This window comes from Sturnira hondurensis, unplaced genomic scaffold, assembly GCF_014824575.4.
Source record: "Sturnira hondurensis isolate 20B ecotype Veracruz unplaced genomic scaffold, ASM1482457v3 Scaffold0001074, whole genome shotgun sequence".
In the NCBI taxonomy this organism is placed as follows: domain Eukaryota; kingdom Metazoa; phylum Chordata; class Mammalia; order Chiroptera; family Phyllostomidae; genus Sturnira; species Sturnira hondurensis.
The window spans coordinates 2,828,019-2,848,017 of record NW_028073705.1 but is presented as its reverse complement, the minus strand read 5'-3'; the positions used below and the strand labels follow the sequence as shown (position 1 = coordinate 2,848,017).

General features: G+C 37.1%; 1 protein-coding gene across 3 annotated transcripts in view; it reads right to left on the bottom strand.

Moving 5' to 3' along the window:
- Positions 1-19,999, bottom strand: part of VWA8 (von Willebrand factor A domain containing 8) — a 406,775-nt gene that overhangs the window by 300,675 nt on the left and 86,101 nt on the right. The gene's annotated exons all lie outside the window — the stretch shown is intronic.

Below are 19,999 nucleotides of genomic sequence, written 5' to 3'. Positions count from 1 at the left end.
CAGTTTTACTACATAGATGAACCCAGAAGAGTTTCAGAAAGTAATTGAATTGGCTTGAAAAACATGTATCACGAAACTTAAAATAACTAAAGAAAACTAAAAAAAGGGAAGATAAAATCAAGAAAAGTAAAGATGATACACAAAATTAATTATAAGAGCCTAAAAAGAAAATCTAATCTTTCTAATATTGAACACCAAAAAAGTAGTGACATAAAAAACATAAAACATAGAGTCACAATAACCACAGCACTGACACCGAAAAAGTAGCAGAACTACAATTCTTTTTTTTTAAATATTTTATTTCTTTATTTTTAGAGGGGAAGGGAAGGAGAGAGGGAGAGAAACATCAATGTATGGTTGCCTCTTGTGCATCCCCTGCTGGGAACTGGCCTGCAGCCTAGGCATGTGCCCTGACTGGGAATTGAACCATGATCCTTTTGTTCACAGGCCCGTGCTCAATCCACTGAGCTACACCAGCCAGGGCCAGAACTACAATTCTTGATAATGAAATTGAGAAAAATTTGTCACATGGGTCAGGTCATCATATAAAGAACAGTGTGTTAACAAGTTAATAGAAATAACAATAATTATAGCAGCTAATATTTATGGAAAGCTTACTAGGTGCCAAATTCTTAACATAAATTAATTCACGTGTAATCCTTACATAACCCTAAGAGACTGATACAATTACTGTCTTCATTTTGCAGATCAAAAAACTGAGTTACAAAGCGGTTAAGTGGCTTACCCAAACAAGGATACACAGCTAATAAGCAGAGGAGCCAGGCAGTCCTCAAGAATATTTCTACAACAAATATAGCAACCAATTCAATCCATGCGTGCATGACAGAGTTAATATACCAAATGCAGACTTCTCAGGCTGCTCTTGACAAAAGTTATTTCTCAAATTCTTGGAGAAGAGTCAGAAAGTGGTAACTACTCCCTGAAATGCCACTGAATGCAGCTAGTCTCCATTCCTGTTAAAAATATATTTAAGTATATACCCAAAAGAATAAAATTAAAATGCTTTAATGCTTTAGTTAATAGTAACTATATATCTACATGGATATGATTCTTCATTTTCTTATTTCTGAATTAAAAATATAAACACTGGGTATTTTTATTCAAATAAATAAGTATTAATGATTTTTGCCCAGAAGAAACTAGCTGGAATTATGTAGGCTTTCCAAGTTTACCTCAAATAAATTTTGCTCCTTTGAACAGAACTTATCCTACTAAAATATATCTTACCAGTGGTATAAATATTTTACTACAAAAATCTGGAATTTAAGTGAATAAAATACACCAAGACTAGCTAATATAAGCCTTCAAATTTGCAATAAGAGATTGATTAATAATGTCTGTGCTATTGTTGGCAGAATGCTGCATAAATATTGCATAAACACAGAATTTTAATAACATTTAGGCCCTAGAATAGAAACGAAGCCATTATTTACAGTTTAAGCATGCTCTATGAACGGAATGCAAGGCATGCTGCCAACGTTCTTCAGTGTCATTTATGTTTGATCTCAGACAAAAGGGCCTCTTGTTTTACAGCTAAAACAAGCTAAATAATTATAAAATTATTCATAAACACTTCCATGATTATCCCTCTAGTTCTTCATCTAAAGAACTATTTTTAATATATCCCATGTATAATAAATGCTCTTCTTATGCACACAACCATGTTGTTACATAGTACCATTATTGTTTTAAGTTGCTCTGCTATTGATGGAAAGAAGTTAATTTTGAATCACTTATAGCTCTCTTCATTGCGACCAATGACTAAGTAGTGTGGTTTTGTGGCAGGGCCATTCCCCCCACTTTCCCATAAACCTGACTGGCATCTCCCCCTCATGGGAGATGCACTGCCCACGTCTCCAGATTCCCAGAAGCCCCAACCTCCTGACTCCTGGTGGTTTCACCCTGCTGAGGTCTGGGCAGATTCCAGGACTGAGTTGTGTGGTACTGGGGCAGAGGCCACACCCCCTAACTTGTCCCAAGTCTGACCAGCAACTTCTCCCAACTACCAGCAGCCCCACCCTGCTGAGATCAGGCTAATGGCAGAATCTGGGACAGACTGAGTTGTGTGGCTCTAGGACAGAGGAAATTATTCCCTCACACACCCAACCAGTACAGAGCTTCCCCTTAACAAGGCCCTATCTTGGGTTGTTTTTTTTTGGCCTGATAAACACTGCAGACCTCATCATGACAACTCCCAGAGACCTTGCACCACTACGAAGGCACGCAAGCACCAAATAGGTAGCAGCTACACTTGGTACACCCTGGGACACTTGCTGAGTGGCCTAAGACAGAGAACACTGGCATCAAGTTTGTACATATATAGATCTGGTAAATATCTCTTGCCCCACCTGGTAACTCGCTGAAAACCTAGCAAATCAAGTACCCCCAGAGGCTCCTCCTGTGACTGAGCCTAACAGGCACACAGCTGGTAGAGGCAGGTAGAGATGGACCTCCGGTTCCTTGAGACTGCTGCTGTCCTATTCCTGAGCCCAGTGCTGGTGAAAGCCAGCCCTGGTTTGCATCTCGTGCATACCCAGGCCCAACAGAAGCAGCCATAAAGTGTGGATCACTTTGCAACTCCACCAAGTTGCCCAGGACAAGTTACAGGCAGCCTCTGACAATGGGCTGAACCAGAGTCCCTGCCAAGAAGCCCAGAACACACATCCAGTGACCAGCATCAGATATTATCAGAGCAAGATCCAATTAGCTTCACAAGCAGTGTATCCAAAGAGAAATCTCAACAAGCACCAAACCTACCAAGGCAAATTCTGCTTCATGCAGTCAGCACCTGCACTGCAGCTCATACACTGTACTCAGGATTGACAGTCACAGTCAGCCAGCCTGAAGGTCAACCCCACACCCAAATGGACCAATAGCAATCAAGACTCAATTATAACAGGAAAGCCCACGTAACCCACAGTTGGGACATTCTTGGAGCAACCAGCTTAGGTGATCAAGCAGATTGCACCATGGGGTCCCACAGAACACCTACAGCATAACACCATCCTACCAAGACTGGGAGACATAGTAGTAGATCTACTTGATACACAGAAACAGACACAAAGAGACAGCCAAAATAGGGAAACAAAGAAACATGATCCAAATGAAAGAACAGGAGAAATCTCCAGAAAAAGAGTTAAATGAAATGAAGGCAAGCAATTCGCCAGACATAGAATTCAAAAGAATGGTTATAAAGATGCTCAAGGAACTTAGTGAACTTCTTAGTAAGAACAAGTTGTACTTACAACAACATGAAAAAAATATACATAAACCATAAAAAAGAATCAGTCAGAAGTGCAGAATACAATATCTGAAATGAAGAATACACTAAGATGAATAAACAGTAAGTTGGATGAAGTAGAGGACTGAATCAGCGATTTATAAGTCAAAGTAAAAGGACACATACAATCAGAGCAGGAAAAAGAAAAGGAATTTTTTAAAAAGATAATAGCTTAATGGTAGTTTGGAACAACATGAAGTGCAACAACATCCACACCACAGGGTTACTAGAGAGTGAGAGAAAGCAAACAAGGGACTGAGAACCTAACTGAAGAAATAATGACTGAAACTGCCCTAACCTGGTGAAGAAAATGACACAAAAGTCTAGGAAGCACAGAGAGTCCCAAACAATATGGATGCAAAGAGGCTCACTCCAAGACACATTATAATGAAAACAGCAACGGTTAAAGACAAAGAGAGAATATTAAAAGCAACCGGAGAAAGTTAGTTACCCACAAGAGAGCTCCTATAAGACTGTCAGCTGATTTCTTAACAGAAACATTTCAGAGCAGAATGGTTTTGCATGATATAGTCAAAGTGATGAAAAACAAGGACCTACAACCAAGGCCACTTTATACAGCAAGGCTATTATTTGAAATTGAAGTAGAAATAATGATAATCCCAGTCAAGATAAAGCTAAAGGGTGTGTTAACAACCAAACCAATGTTACAAGAAATGTTGAAGAGCCTATGTGAAGGAAGAAGAGGAGAAGGAGGGGAGGAGAAGGAGAAGGAAAAGGAGAAGAAAAACAGAGGAACGTAGTTAAAACAATAAAATGGCAATAAATACTATACATATCTATTAATAATCACTTTAAATGTAAATGGCTTAAATGCTTCCAAAAAAGACATAAGATAGCTGAATGGATAAAAAAACAAAACCCACATATATGCTGCCTGCAAGTGATCCATCTCATAAATAAAGCTACACAGAAACTAAAAAGTAAAGAAATGGGAAAGATATTTTATGCAAATGGAAAGGGGAAAAAACGTGGAGTAGCAATACTTGTATCTGACAAAACAAACTTTAAAACAAAGACTACAATAAGAGACAAAGAGGGACAATACAAAATGATAAAGAAAGCAATACAGCATGAAGATATAACACTTGTAAACATTTATGAATGCAGCATAGTACTACCTATATATATATACAAAGCAAATCTTGATGGACATAAAAGGAGAGATCGGCAATAATACAGTCATAGGAGGGGACTTTAACATCTCATTGACATCACAGGATAGATCTTTCAGACAGAAAATCGACAAGGAAATGGTGGCCTTAAATGACCCAGTAAATCAGATGGATATAATTGATACCCCAAAGATGAAGAATATATATTCTTTTCAAGAGACACAGGAATACTGTCTAAGATAGACAACATGTTAGGACACAAGACAAGTCTCCGTTAATTTAAGAAGACTGACATCACATCAAGCATCTTCTCTGACCACGTTATGAAACTAAAAATCAAGCACAAGAAAAATAAAAACAAAAATACACAAGATCCTAGAGGATAAATAACATATTATTAAACAACAAATGGGTTAACAGTAAGATCAAAGAAGAAAACAAAAGTTTCCTTGAAACAAATGAAAATGAGAACAAAACGACCCAAAATCTATGGAAGATAGTAAAAGCAGTCTTAAAAGGGAAATCACAGCATTAAAGGCCTACCTCAAGAGACAAAGAGGGAAACAAAAAATAAATAAACTACCTAACTTTACACTTACATGAACTTGAAAAAGAACAACAAAGTCCAAAGTGAGTAGAAGGAAATAATGAAGAGCAGAGCAGATACGAAAGAAAGAATATAAAAAAGCAATACAAAAAATCTATGAAATCAAGAGCTGATTCTTTGAAAAGATAACAAGATTGACAAATGGTTAAGCAGACTTATCAAGAAAAAAGAGAAAGGACCCAAATAAATGAAATCAGAAAGGAAAGAGAAGTAACAATTGACCCTATAGAAATATAAGGGACTGTAAGAAAATATTATGAAAAACTATATGCTATCATGCTCTATGAATTCTCAATCAAGGCCCTTCCCTGGCTGTCTTGGCCACAGAATTCCCATCACACTCACTGTGACCAAATACTCACTTTTCTGACTCTTTGCCCATTGCACTACTGAGGTGAAATCACATTAAAAATCATGATGAAGAAAGAGGGCAATGGTCGTCACTGAACATTTCTAATATATTTCAATTCTACCAAAAATGATTTAATTTTTGACTTCTGGTCAAGATGGTGGCACAGGCAGACATGGCTCACCTCTTCACATAACGACATCAAAATTGGAATGAAAATATAGAAGAACTATCACTTAGAAGTGTCAGAATTCAAGTTGAATGGAAGTTTGATAACTACAGAATTAAAGAAACCACATCCATTCATACTGGTAGGAGGGGTGCAGGTGCAGAATTGGTTGATCCCACACCCACATGTGGTAGATAGGGAGGGATATCTTGGGAGCAAGGAGTCCCAGCCCTACACCAGGCCCTCCAGCCCAGGGCTCCAGTGCCATGAAGATAAGTCCTTTCAACTTCTGCCTACAAGAACTAGCAGGGATTGACTTAGTGCCAGAAACTGCTGGAGCCCCAACCAGTTCCTGTTAAAGAACTAACCACAGACGCACCTACTTAGACTCACTCCATTTGGGCTCCAGCACCAGGGTAGCAGCTTGAAAGGCACTAGTGGCATACAGGGAGAAACTGAAGTGTCTGGTATCAAAGTGAGCAGAAGCCATCGTCCCTTTTCTAAGCTCTTTCCCCACAGAGCCATCAAGTTGTTGCCATAGCACAGACTCCATCGACATGGCTAACATTGTTTGACCTGCCTTAGAGATCCCCAGACACTCCATCCCACCCAATGTATGGACCCACCCAAGCTGCTTTTCCATATGAAAGGCTGGTTTGGGCTCATGCTGCAAAACTTCCTAAATCCTCTCAAACAATTAACAGCTGGCCTCAGTGAGCCTCAGACTCTGCACCAGCAGCTGCCAACCTAGATTCACAGCTTGGCATCACCTGAGAATCTCCAAGCCCAGCACAGTAGCAGCCGTCTCAGGTTGCTTTGTAGTTCAGGCATGGTGACCCCAGGAAAACACAGATGGAGACTCACCCTGGCCTGCACCACCCAGGAAACCACAGGGCCAGTGCACCCAGTGGACAGCAACAGACCATGTCAGAGCACCACTACCATGTCCCTGAGGAGCTGATCCTCCACAGAAGGTGGAGGTTGGTGTTAAGTGGTCACAGCCAGCCCTTGAAGATGACTGGCTTAGGTAAATCCCTCGCATTGATCTACCAACAGTAACCAAGGCTCAACAGCAAGAGGAGGGTGTACTCAGCCCACATGAAGGGTGCACCTACAGTACCCAGCTTGGGTGACAGGGGAGGCTGTGCCAATGTATGGCTGGATTTGGTTTGCTAATAATTGCTTCCAAAAGAATAAAATACCTAGGAATAAATTTAACCAAAGATGTAAAAGACCTGTACTCATAAAATTATAAGGCACTGAAGAAAGAAACCGAAGAAGATACAAATAAGTGGAAGCATACTGTGTTCATGGATAGGAAGAATTACCATCATTAAAACATCCATACTACGTAATGCAATTAACCACATTTCCTACCAATGGTGTATTTTACAGAACTAGAACAAATAGTTTAAAAATTTATATGAAATAAAAAAGACACAAGTAGCCACAGCAATCTTGAGAAAGAAGAACAAAGTTGGAGAAATCATGCTTCCTAACAGCAAACTATACTACAAGGCCATAGCAATCAAAACAACATAGTACTAGTATTTAAAAAAAAAGACATATAGATTTTTGGAACAGAAGAGAGAGCCCAGAAATAAACCGACACCTTTGTGGTTAATTCATATTTGACAAAGGAGGAAAGAATATACAATGAGATAAAGATACTCTATTCAGAATGGTGTTGGGAAAACTAGACACATGCAAAAAAATAACACTAGATCACCTTCTGACATCATACACAAAAATAAACTCAAAATGAATTAAAGACTTAAATGTTAGCCTCAAAACCATTAAAATTCTAGAAGAAAACATAGGCAGAAAAATCTTGGACATTTCTTGTAAAGATACTTTCTCTGATATATGTCCTCAGGCAAGGGAAACAAAAGAAACAAAAAACAAATGGAACTACATCAACCAAAAAACTTTTTGCACAGCAAAGGAGACCATCAACAAAATAAGAATACAGCCCACTGAATGGAAGAACATATTCACCAATGATACATTTCATAGGGGTTAATATTCAAAATTTATGAAGAACTTATAACACTCCATATCATAAAATAAAAAAATCCAATTAAAAGTGAGCAAAGTACCTATATAAACACTTCTCTAAAGAGGACATCCAGATGGCCAATAGACACACAAAAAGTTGTTCAACATCATTAACTATCAAAAAAATGCAAGTTAAAACCACAATGAGATATCACTTCACACATGTCAGAATGGCTATTATCAATAAATCAACAAACAAAAAGTGCTGGCAAAGATGTGAAGAAAGGGGAATCCTTTTGCACTGTTTTTGGAAATGCAGATTGGTGCAACCACTGTGGAAAGCAGTATGGAGTTACTTCAAAAAAAATGGAAATGCCTTATGAACCAGCAATTCCACTTCTGGGAATTTATCTGAAGGAACCCAAAACACTAACTGGAAAAAATTCATGCACCCCTAGTTCATTGCAGAATTATTTATAATAGCCCAGATTTGAAAGCAGCCCAAATGCCCATCAGTAGATGAGTAGATAAAAAAGCTGTGATACATTTACACAGTGGAATATACTCACTCACTAAAAAGAAGGAAATCTTACCTTTTGCAACAGCATGGATAGATCTGGAGAATATTATGCTAAGTGAAATAAGCCAGTCAGGAAAGGACAAGTACTGTACGAGTTTTGCTTATATGTGGAATCTGATGAAGAAAATAAGCTAACAAAATAAAAACAGACTCATAGATACAGAAAACAGACTGAGAGCTATCGGAGTGGAGCAGGTGGGAGGGCTGGGTAAAGGTGGGGGGACTAAGCAAAAAAAAAAAGAAGAAGAAGAAAGAAAAGAAAAGAAAAGAAAAAGAAATTGCACAGGCAAACAATACTATGGTGTTTTCCAGTGGGTAAGGGGGGGGCAGAGGAAGTTAAGAGAGGGTAAAGTGGGAATAAATGGTGATGGAAGAAGACTTGACTTGAGGTGGTGAACACATAATACAGTGTACAGATGAATGTGTTGCAGAATTTTACCTCCTCTGAAACCTATATACTTTTATTAACCAATGTCACCCCAATAAATTCAACTGAAAAATTAAAAATAGAAAGTAAAAATAAAAATAAAGCTAACTAGAGGTCAAACCCACTCTCCTACTAACGACTAACTAAACAAAAAGCCATTTTAATGAGTCACAAAATAAAATAATATAAAGTCCAGGTCAGTGGAGATGAAATAATGTAATTTGTGAGTAGATTCAATGAAGATACCCAATCATAAACCCTTCTCCTATCCCTCTTGTACTCCAGAGGCTAGAATCTAGGAATTAGATGCCTTTCAGCTTGAGTTCTGTACATGACCCAGGTTCTACTAAGTGATCTCACATACACAGAGAACTGAAAAAAACACAGAGAGCAATGAGAGTGAGGTGTCAGCCAGCACGGGGAGGCCTGTGTTCATAGGACTGCTTTGGCCTAACTGGTAAATCTACTGTTGCCTGTTTCTCACAGAAATACTGTTATGTACCTCACACCCTAAAATCAATCTTTATCAGTTTTACACAGGCAAGATGGTATTGTCCACAACAAAATCCACAACCTAAGGATGATATTTTAAAGTAAACCAACTTATTAAAGCTTTTGAAGACATGTTCACACACAGCTAAATATATTTTTAAAAGGGTAAGGACAGTTTCAAAAAAAAAAGGTAAACAGCCAATATAGGTAAAACCCCAGCATACACAAACTAAAGAATCACATGTTATTCAAATGGAATTACAAACTTTGCTACATTTTATCACAAATATTTGACTTTGTTAAAATGGGTGGAAAAGTAGCAACCAATTCTATTTTAAATAGCTTTGATAATACTTGCCTTATTAAAAAATGAAGTAAATAAGATCTAAAATCAAGGTTGTTGTAACTACTAATAAACTGTTTAGTATTCAATAAAGACACTGGAGTCAGATGCAGATTTGGCCTCACTCAACAACACTCATACCCTTCCCAGTCAGCCCACATGGAAAGCAGCACAGCTGAAAGGATGAGGACAGTATGAGGAGAGCTGGGCTTCAATTTCAATCTGTTACTTCCTTACAACATGATAAATGGGTAAGGGGAGTAAAATACCTTCGGCATTAAATGAGATAATGGCAGGCACCTACTGCATATTTAATAAATGGCAGCTGAATCTCAACTGAAAAAAACCCACGATGTGTTAAAAATTAAATCTGACAATTCTAAGTTAACAGTTCAGGACATAAATAGAAGTGATACAACAATGCTGTATGATAGCAGAAATACTTGTCTTAGAATTTGAAAAAAAAAGTAATGTTAAAACAAGTAGAAATTAGTCAACACCCCCTGGCTGGTGTAGCTCAGTGGATTGAGCACAGGCCTGCAAACCAGAGGATCGCGGTTTGGTTCCCAGTCAGGGCACATTCCTGGGTTGCAGGCAGGTTCCCTGCAGGCCAACTCCCAGCAGGGGACGCACCAAAGGCAACCATACATTGATATTTCTCTCCCTCTCTCCTTTCCCCTCTAAAGATAAATAAATAAATTAAATTTAAAAAAAAAACAAGTAGAAATTAGTAAAGTTGACAAAGGTAAGATTTGAACTAGTCACTTTATAAATAATATAACTATTTCAAAATTTATTTATCCATTCTTCATCTGTTGACAGACTACTGCATGTGAGTCACTGTTCCAGGTGCTAAGGGTATAACAGTGAAAGAATAAACATTCCACTGGGAAGAGAACAATAATAGGAAAGGGAAAGTAGAAAGAGGGCGAGAAGGAAGGAAGATAGAGAGGAGACATAAATGAGAAAAAAAGTCACATAGTGATCAACTCTGCAGAAAATATAGGGTAATGTGATAGCAAATGACTCGGTGGGTGAAGGATATTTTCTCTCTATATCTTCAAGTTGTGATTTGAATGAAAAGAATATTCCAGGCCAAAACAACAATCTGTGCAAAAGACCTAAAGCAGAAAGATTTAAGGGGCTGAAATAGCCAGTGAGGCTGAAACGTAATCAGCAGAGGATTCANGGAAGATAGAGAGGAGACATAAATGAGAAAAAATGTCACATAGCGATCAACTCTGCAGAAAATATAGGGTAATGTGATAGCAAATGACTCGGTGGGTGAAGGATATTTTCTCTCTATATATTCAAGTTGTGATTTGAATGAAAAGAATATTCCAGGCCAAAACAACAATCTGTGCAAAAGACCTAAAGCAGAAAGATTTAAGGGGCTGAAATAGCCAGTGAGGCTGAAACGTAATCAGCAGAGGATTCAGCAGTGAGAAAGAAGGGTAGAGAGATAGGCAGGAGTTGAACCATGGAGAGCACTGGTTCTCAACCTTGGCTTCCTGTTAGAATTATTCAGTAGTTGTTTAAAAAACTAAAGACCAAGACCCACCTCAGACTAATTACTTCAGACTCTCTGGTGATAGGGCCTGGACACTATGATTCAGATGTTGAAATACTTAAAGTTATTCCAGAGGTTCCTAAGCCTCTCCTCGTATTTTTGAATCCTGTCTCTTCAGTCTGTTCTGGTTGACTATTTATTCCTTCTGCTCCAAAACACTGATTTGGGTCCTGGTTTCCTTCATATCACTGTTGGTTCCCTACACATTTTCCATTATTTCACTTTGCGTAGCCTTCATTTCTTCCTCTACTTTGTGACCATACTCAACTATTTCTGTAAGCATCCTGATCACTAGTGTTTTGAACTATGCATCTTATAGGTTGCCTATCTCTTCATCACTTAGTTCTTTTTTTTGGAGCTTTGATCTGTTCTTTACAAAATCAATAATAAACAAGTGGAACTATATCAAACTAAAAGCAAAAAACTTCTACACAGCAAAGGACACAACAAAATGAAACGGCAACCTACTGAAGGGAGGAAATATTTTCAAATCATATATCTGATAAGGGATTAACCCAAAATATATAAAGAACTCATAAAATTCAATAGAAAAAATCTGATTAAAAATAGAGAATCTGGTCATTTTTTTTCTAAAAGAGACATATGAATGGCCAATAGGTATATGAAAAGGTGCTTGACATCACTAATAGTCAGGGAAATCAAATCAAAACTATAATGAGACACCAACTCACACCTGTTAGAATGGTGTAGGGTACATAAAAGCAGTCTGGCTTCCTCACCCAGGTATCTGGGTAACTAAAGGAAGCAGTGTTCACATAACCTTAAATGGGACTGATAAGCAATGTTCTCATAGCCTTGAGACTGGGTCAGATAAACTGTTCCCATAACATGAAGTGGGCTCGCATGCATAGAATTACGCTATGTTACATAATTTTCTGGCTTAAAATGGCTTTGTTTGCCTCTAGGACTTAAGCCAGTAGGGGATTCTCACTAGAGAGACATGCAGCTTGCAGAGTGCGTGGCTCGCCCACCTGTGAATAAAGGCATGTCAAGCATCCCCATAGCTCTGCACCTTTTCTTCTGTCTCCCTGAATCTAGTGTGGACATGCCGGGCCTTGCCAGGCTGCAACACAAATGGTTACTAACAAAACGACAGACAGTAGATGGTGGTAAGAATGTGGGAAAAGGGGACCCTTGTGAACTCCTGGTGGGAATGTAAATTGGTATAGTCACCATGGAAAACAGAATGAAGGTCCTTCAAAAAACTAAAAATAGAACTTCCATATGATCCATCAATGCCAGTTCTAGGTATATATATCCAGAAAAAATGAAAACAGGATATCAAAGAGATATCTGCACTATCATGTTCAATACAGCATTATTTATAACAGCCAAGACAGGGAACAACCTAAGTGTTCATCATCTATGGATAAATGGATAAAAAAGATGTTACATACAGATATGCAATAAAATGTTATTCAACCATGAGAAAAAAGAAAGTCTTGCTATTTGCTAAATATATGGATGCACCTCAAGGATTGACTCTATGGTAAGTAAATAAGCCAGACAAAGACAAGTACTGCATGGTATCACTCATGTGAAAACTTTAAAAAAAGCCAAACTTATAGAAATAGAGAGTAGAAAAGTGGTTGCCGGGGTCAAGGGATGTGGGTGGGGCAGGAACAGGCAGAGGTTGGTGAAGGCACAAACATTCAGATATAAGATGCATAAGGTCTGAGGATCTAATGTAAAATATGGTGACTGTAGCTGATAACACTGTTTTATATAACTGAAATTTGAAGGGGGAGTAAAACTTCAACATTCTCACTATATATATATATATATATAAAATTTGCAAATGTTCAACCAATGTCACTGATGTGTTCTTAAAAACTATATGAAGCAAAATTCCATATGCTAGATGCATTTTCTACCAAATCTCTACAATTGGTCCAGGGTTGATGGGTTAGAGCTACTGGAGATGTCCATAACTATTGTGCATCCTGCTGCAAGCAAATGATGTTACACTGATCATTGGCTGTGAGGGACAGGGTAGATGGAGAGAAGGCTAAAAAGTACAACTGGCAGTTCCTTTGATTGGCTTGCTGTGTCCCTTCTGGGACCTCCCTCACAAAGCTAAAGCTGCCTTCTCAGAATAGCTCCCCCCTGGGAGACACTATGCCGTAGGGGACCAAACAGCTGTTCACTAGGTGAGTGACTGGGAAAAGCTGACAGGATTCAGAAAGTGTTAAGGATAAATGTATAGTCTCCTGCTGAAGGAGCACAGAAAGAGGCCTGCTGACACTAAAGAAACAGGCTGGTGAAAATAAAAGGGGAAACCGTGAGGGTATAACGGACATCACTCCTCTCCTGCATAAAAGCTGTAACCTAGAACTTACAAGAAATGAGCCGGAAACATCATAGGACTGGGCTGGCCAAGGCCTCTCCTCAGATTATCTCTTCAGAGTGGTGTCTGTTAGAGTGGTGTGAAGAATCATTCTACACTTTCAGCAGCTTCTACCAGCTTAAACCACAAACTACTTCAACTCTTAAGTTCCCAGAGGTACCCTGTTAAGCTCTGCTAAAGAATACTTTCCCTTCGCTGTCCTTGACTATCTCTGTGGTTCTGCCAAACAGTTTTCACTTCACACACCTCAGCCTTATTTCTACTTGCTTGTAAATCATCACAAATTGCTATGCATTCACAAAACATGAGTAACACGTTTTTTAATAGGGGAAGAGTAGCAAAAAAGGCATTTAGGAATCATAAAAAGCAACGAGATGATAATGCTGTGAAGTATCTGTTTACTTTTATTCCAAGAATAAAATGTTTAAAAATACATTACACAAAATAAGCGAAAATTCAAAATCAAATCAAACTTTTATCTTTTATCTTCTTTTTCTACATTTCCCCCATAAGGAGAATATGCTCAGAGATGTGTAACTTCATCACTAATCTCACTAAGTTTACGCAAACCCCTCACTCTTACAGTGATCTCTGATGACTGTAAAGTACTAAGGACCCTTAAAAGATTGTCTTAAGACCTGTAATCAAAACTACTGTAAAGTTCATTTAAAACAAAAGTACTAGAATGGAGATGGTCAAGCATAACAATGTGTTGTTACCAACAGTACTGGGACTTCATTACATAATGTCTTAAATTTGGAACTATTCCACAGGAAATCACCAAATCTGAAATTCCTTCCTTCTACAAGTTTATGGATTCCATGTTTTTGGATCAGCAAGGATAGCAAATGAAATACCTCTCAAGCTGGAGTTCCTTATTTGGCGTAATTCCTCAGTAACTTTTCTTTTTTTTTCCTTGGGCAAATCGATTTGGTTTTATTATAATGTTTATTTTTGTACACATGCCCAAAAGCCTCCTAGTGTGTTTTTATAAATCTAATAAATACCTCAGGATAACTAAATTTGTTATGATAACACAAAAGATTTACTTATTACTTTTCTTAAAGTACCATTTCAATTAATAAGGAGTAGAGTGCACACTTTCAAAGTTATAAAATATTTGAATGTCAAATTTGGATACTTTTTTAAAGCAACTGTATTCCTTTTAAATGCCAAATTTGTGCAACATAAGACATTTTCTTCAAAATGAACCTTTATATCACATGTTGCACAGTTAAACTTTAAGACACAATGTTCATTTTTAGAATGTACAAGTTTCAAAGATTGCCAGGTTATACCAGCAAATATGCTGCCTTTTCAACATATAATTTTGTGCTATGTCCTATCATATACACTTGAAGTAGATCTAGTTGTGAGATTAATTTAACACATTACAAATATCATTGCACTCAACTTTGGAGATTATCTTTCTGTCAAAAGAGAGCCTAAGATACATGTAACAAAGTTTCAATTAGAAAAATAATACATTGTTAAGATGACTTCTATGCATTGAAAACCACACTGTTTGGAAACTCCTATATTCCTCCATTCTATTATGTTGTGTTTAAAAGGCTAGCAAGTAGAAAAACAGACCAATAGGTAAAGACAAACTGGTATGACAACAACACTGGCATTTCAAAGCAAACCAAGCTAATGTGAAGGAAAGCACTGTAAACAACAATAAATGGCTTTACTGTAGGGCCTCGCCCCAGTTCTCTTACCTCAGAGTGAGCTTCATTGTCTACGTCTTACTGTTTTTAACAATGTACCATCTAGCAGGCAAGAAAATGGCTTGGATATTAACAAGCTGCAACCTGTTGTACAAACCTTGGCTTAATTTGAAATATAAACTCTGGCACTTAACCTTTCTGATCCTTAATTTTGAAAGTCAGGAAATTCTACTTTAGCGGCCAATTAGTGATTTAACTTTTAGTAAATAATTTTGGTTACTTCAAAGAGGCTGCAAAGAGATTATTAAGTTATTTTATCTCCCAAAAACATATGAAATACACATAAAATTATAATTATAGAACTGAAATGATTCTGTCTCAAAACAGAATATCCTTCCTTAGTCTATAAGAACATATTAGTTCCCTAAAAATCAGAAACTGATCTGAGTAATTCTATTGCTTTTCTACATTAGAGAATGCTATAAATGGAGAAGCAACTAAATGGTTTTCATGTGGATAATAACAACAATATTTGAAGAATCATGCCTATCACTTACATATATAAAAACAAAAGTCTTTCTACTCAAAATATTTTAAGATTTCCTAAGCCTCTAGGATGGTGCATATTCAACTGAGTGTCTACCTCATACCGACCACAATGCAAGGGTCTAACCCACTGGTTCTTGATTCTGTTAGACCCAATACCCTCATTTTACAAACGAGGTTGTAATGTTTGCTTTATAACCCTGACAAAAATCCATGGGTAAGAGAATGATCTACACACATAATTACAGGGAAAATAACTTGTTATAAAATAGTACATACTTCAACAAATATATGGGCATATACCTGTGCCAAAAAATATAATGATGAAGTCGGATACTCGCAGCTATATGTAGAATCATTATAAATATGAACACTAAATGGGTTGATGATACAGGTGTGCTCTATTTGAACTCAAACACTGTGAACAGCAATGCTTACAATGGTGTGATCTCCCGAAATGGTCAGTGCGATATAGGCAGATTCCCACAAAGTATCGCCCACACAAAGATGTTCTCATGTCTTAAACCCCAGAACCTGTTAATATGTTATTCTACATAAAAGAGGAACTTTGTAACATGATTAAGAACCTTGAGATGCAAAGATTATTTTGGACTACCAAGTGGGGCCAATCTTGTAACATGAATCCTTAACTTTGGAGGAAACTTCCCAGCTACAGTCAAAGAGAGAAATGGCAATATAAGAAGGATTCAGTATTCTCTTACTGGCTCTGAAAGGTAAGGGACTTTGTGCAAGGCCTGCAAACAGGTCAATCTAGGAGCTGAAAAAGGCATGAGTTAATACCTCCAAACCTGGGCAGGAGGAAAAATTTACTAATCTTGATTCAAAATCTAGCCCTGGCCAATGTGGCTCAATTGGTTGGAGCATCGTCCCATAAACCAAAAGGCTGTAGATTCGATTCCTGGTCAGCACACATGCCTGGGTGGCAGGTTTGATCCCCAGTAGAGGTACATATGAAAGGCAATGGATCGATATTTCTCTCTTGCAATGATGTTTCTCTTCCTCTCTTTCTCCCTCCCTTCCCAACTCTCTAAAATTAATAAGCATGTTCTCAGATGAGGCTAAAAAAACTAGATGCAGTAAGTAAAAATATTAATAAATTTAACTATACAATTTTTAATTTTACAAGGGAAACATAACATTCATAAATAAATTCAAAGAACTGGCAAACTGAGAGAAAATATATGCAGCATATATCATAGATAAAAGGCAAATTATGCCTAATATAAAGAACTCAAAAATTGAGGGGGGGGGGAACCCAAAATCTCAATAAAATATGGGTAAAAGGAATGAACAAATAATTTACTAAGGAAATTGTGATAATGGCCCTTAAAAATAGAGATTTTTCTATTTCTTTTCTAATGTGAGAAATTAAAATTAAAATTACTCCTAGATTCCATTCCTAACTACCAAGTTGGCAAATATTGAAGAGATTGGCACCCTCTCTTGGAATTGGTGGGAATGCAAAATGGTATATGTATAGAGGAAAATTGGGCAGTATCCAAAAATCTACACAAATTTACCCATTAACCTAAAAAAAAATCACATGTCTAGGAATTAATCCTGAGTATACACTTCTAACAAAATAAAAATACATATGCACAAGATTTGTCATTGCAACTTAGTTTGTTGTCACAAAATATTGAAAACAACACAATTATCCATATGTAGGAGATTGGTTAGATTAATTCTAGTATATCCAAACCGACATCTTTATATCAATTAATATTCAACAGATGAAGCGAGCATATACCATGGGCTAAAGATAGTCTATTCAATAAATGGTGTTGAGAAAATTGGACAGATATGTACAACAAAATGAAACTAGACCATCTTCTTATACCACACACAAGAACAAATTCACAATGTATCAAAGACTTAAATGCTAGACCCAAAACTATAAAAATACTAGATGAAAACATAGGCAGCAAAATCCTGGACATTGCTTGTAGCAAATTTTTATCAAATTATCTCCCCAGGCAAGGAAAACAAAAGAAAAAAAATAAACACATGGGACTTCATCAAACTAAAAAGGTTTTGCACAGTAAAGGTAACTGTCAAAAAAATAAAAAGACAATGCACAGAATGGGAGAGCATATTTGCTAATACATCTGATAAGGGGTTAACATGCAAAACTTATAAAGTATTTATGCAACTCAACACCGAAAAAAACAACTTAATTAAAAACTGGACAAAGGATCTGAAGAGACATTTCTCCAAAGAGGACATACTGATGGCCAATAGACACATGAAAAGATGCTCAACATCACTAACCATCAGAGAAATGATAGTAAAAACCACAATGAGATACCATCTCATACCTGTCAGAATGGCTCTCATTAAATCAACAAACAAGTGCTGGAGAGGAAGTGGAAAAGGGGGAAACTGTTTGCAGTGTTAGTGAGAATGCAGACTGGTATAGCCACTGTGGAGAACAATATGGAGATATCTCAAAAAATTAAAAATGAATCTGCTTTTTGACCCAGTGACCCCAATTCTGGAAATATATGTGAAGGAACCCAAAACACTAATTCAAAGGAACATAAGCACCCCTATGTTCATTGCAGCATTATTTACAATTGTCAAGATATGGAAGCAGCCCAAGTGTCCATCAATAGATGAGTGGATAAAACGACTATGGGACAGTTACATAATGGAATTCTACTCGGCCGTAAAAAATAAGAAAATGTTACCTTTTGCAATAGTATGGATGGACCTGCAGAACATTATGCTAAGTGAAATAAGCCAGTCAGAGAAAGATAAATACCAAATGATTTCACTCAGATGTGGAATCTAATGAACAAACTGAACTTTCAAGTGAAACAGAGACAGACTCATACATAGAGAACACACCTAGTGGGGGGGGGGAAGTTAGGGGGTAGAGGGATTCAGCAAAAAGAAAAAAGGACTCATGGACATGGACAACAGTGAGATGATCGCTCTAGGGAGGGAAGTACAAGGGGACCAAATGCTAATGGGAAAATATAATATATTTTTTATTTTAAAAACTCTGGTACATCCATATAATGGAATAATATGGAACTATTAAAAAAGTGAGGAATATCTCTATGAAAAGGAAAAGACAACTACTTTTAGTTTGCAATTTCTATTATAAAACTTGTAAAAATGTACAATGTTCAAGCTTTACTTTTTCATTTAGACATCAACTACATGGCCATGAAGGGAAGAAGAATGGAAGAGCATGTTGTCCCTGTCCTCAAGGAGCTTAAAAATGATGGGAGAAATATATGGGTAAATTTCATCATAGGGTAAATTTTTTCATAGGGATCCACTGAGCTACACCAGCCAGGGCTATTATCAAGTTTTTAAGTAGAAAATAAACACTGACAAGTGTATGAAGGAATTGGAACCTCTGTACACTGCTGGTGAGAATAGTGTGCAGCTACTATGGACTCCTCAATAGGTTAAACAGAATTACAACACGATTCAGCAATACCACTCCTAGGTACAATACACAATACCTAGGAACTCAGATACTTGTGTACCAATGTTCACATCAGAATTATTTACAATAACCCAAATTCATCATTATATGAATGGACAAACAAAAAGTGATATATATATATATATATATATATATATATATATATATCACTTTTTGTGATATATATATACACAGAGAGAGAGAGGGAGAAAGAGAAAGTGATATACATATATATATATACACAGAGAGAGATACATAGATATGTAGATATACAAAAGAATATTATTCAGCCATCAAAATGAATGAAAATATATATGCTATAACATGGCTAAACATGAAAACATGCTAAGTAAAATAAGCTAAAGACAAAAGTATAAAAAGTATATAATTCTACTTATGTGAGGTGCCTAGAATAAGTAAATTCGCAGGGATAGAAAATAATATAGAGATTTCCAGAGTCTAGGGGAAGGGACAAATTGAAAGTTATTGTTTAATGGGTATAGTTTCTACCTGGGATGATAAAAAACGTTCTGGAAATGACAGAAAGAGTTCTGGAAGTGCTGGTGGTTATGCAACATTGTGAATGTACTGAATGCAAATGAATTGTATGTGTTAAAACGGTAAATTTTGTTATATATATTTTAGGGAATGTTTTATTTTTTTTTGTTTTTATTGTTATTCAAGTACAGCTGTCTCCATTTTCCCACCACCACTTCCCCCTGCCCCACTCACCCCCACCTCCCACCCTTAATCCTAACCCCCCTTGGCTTTATCCATGGGTCCTTTATATATGTTCCTATGTTATGTATATCTTATCACAGTAAAAAATAATCTATTTGGTAAATACCTAACTATTTCCCACTGCTGCTTAGATTTCCAAATGACGACTAAACGTACTCCGCATGTGTGCACATGCACATAGAATGAACCGCCCTCAAAAACAGGCATTTGGTGCCTGTTAGATACCCTAGAATGCACTATCA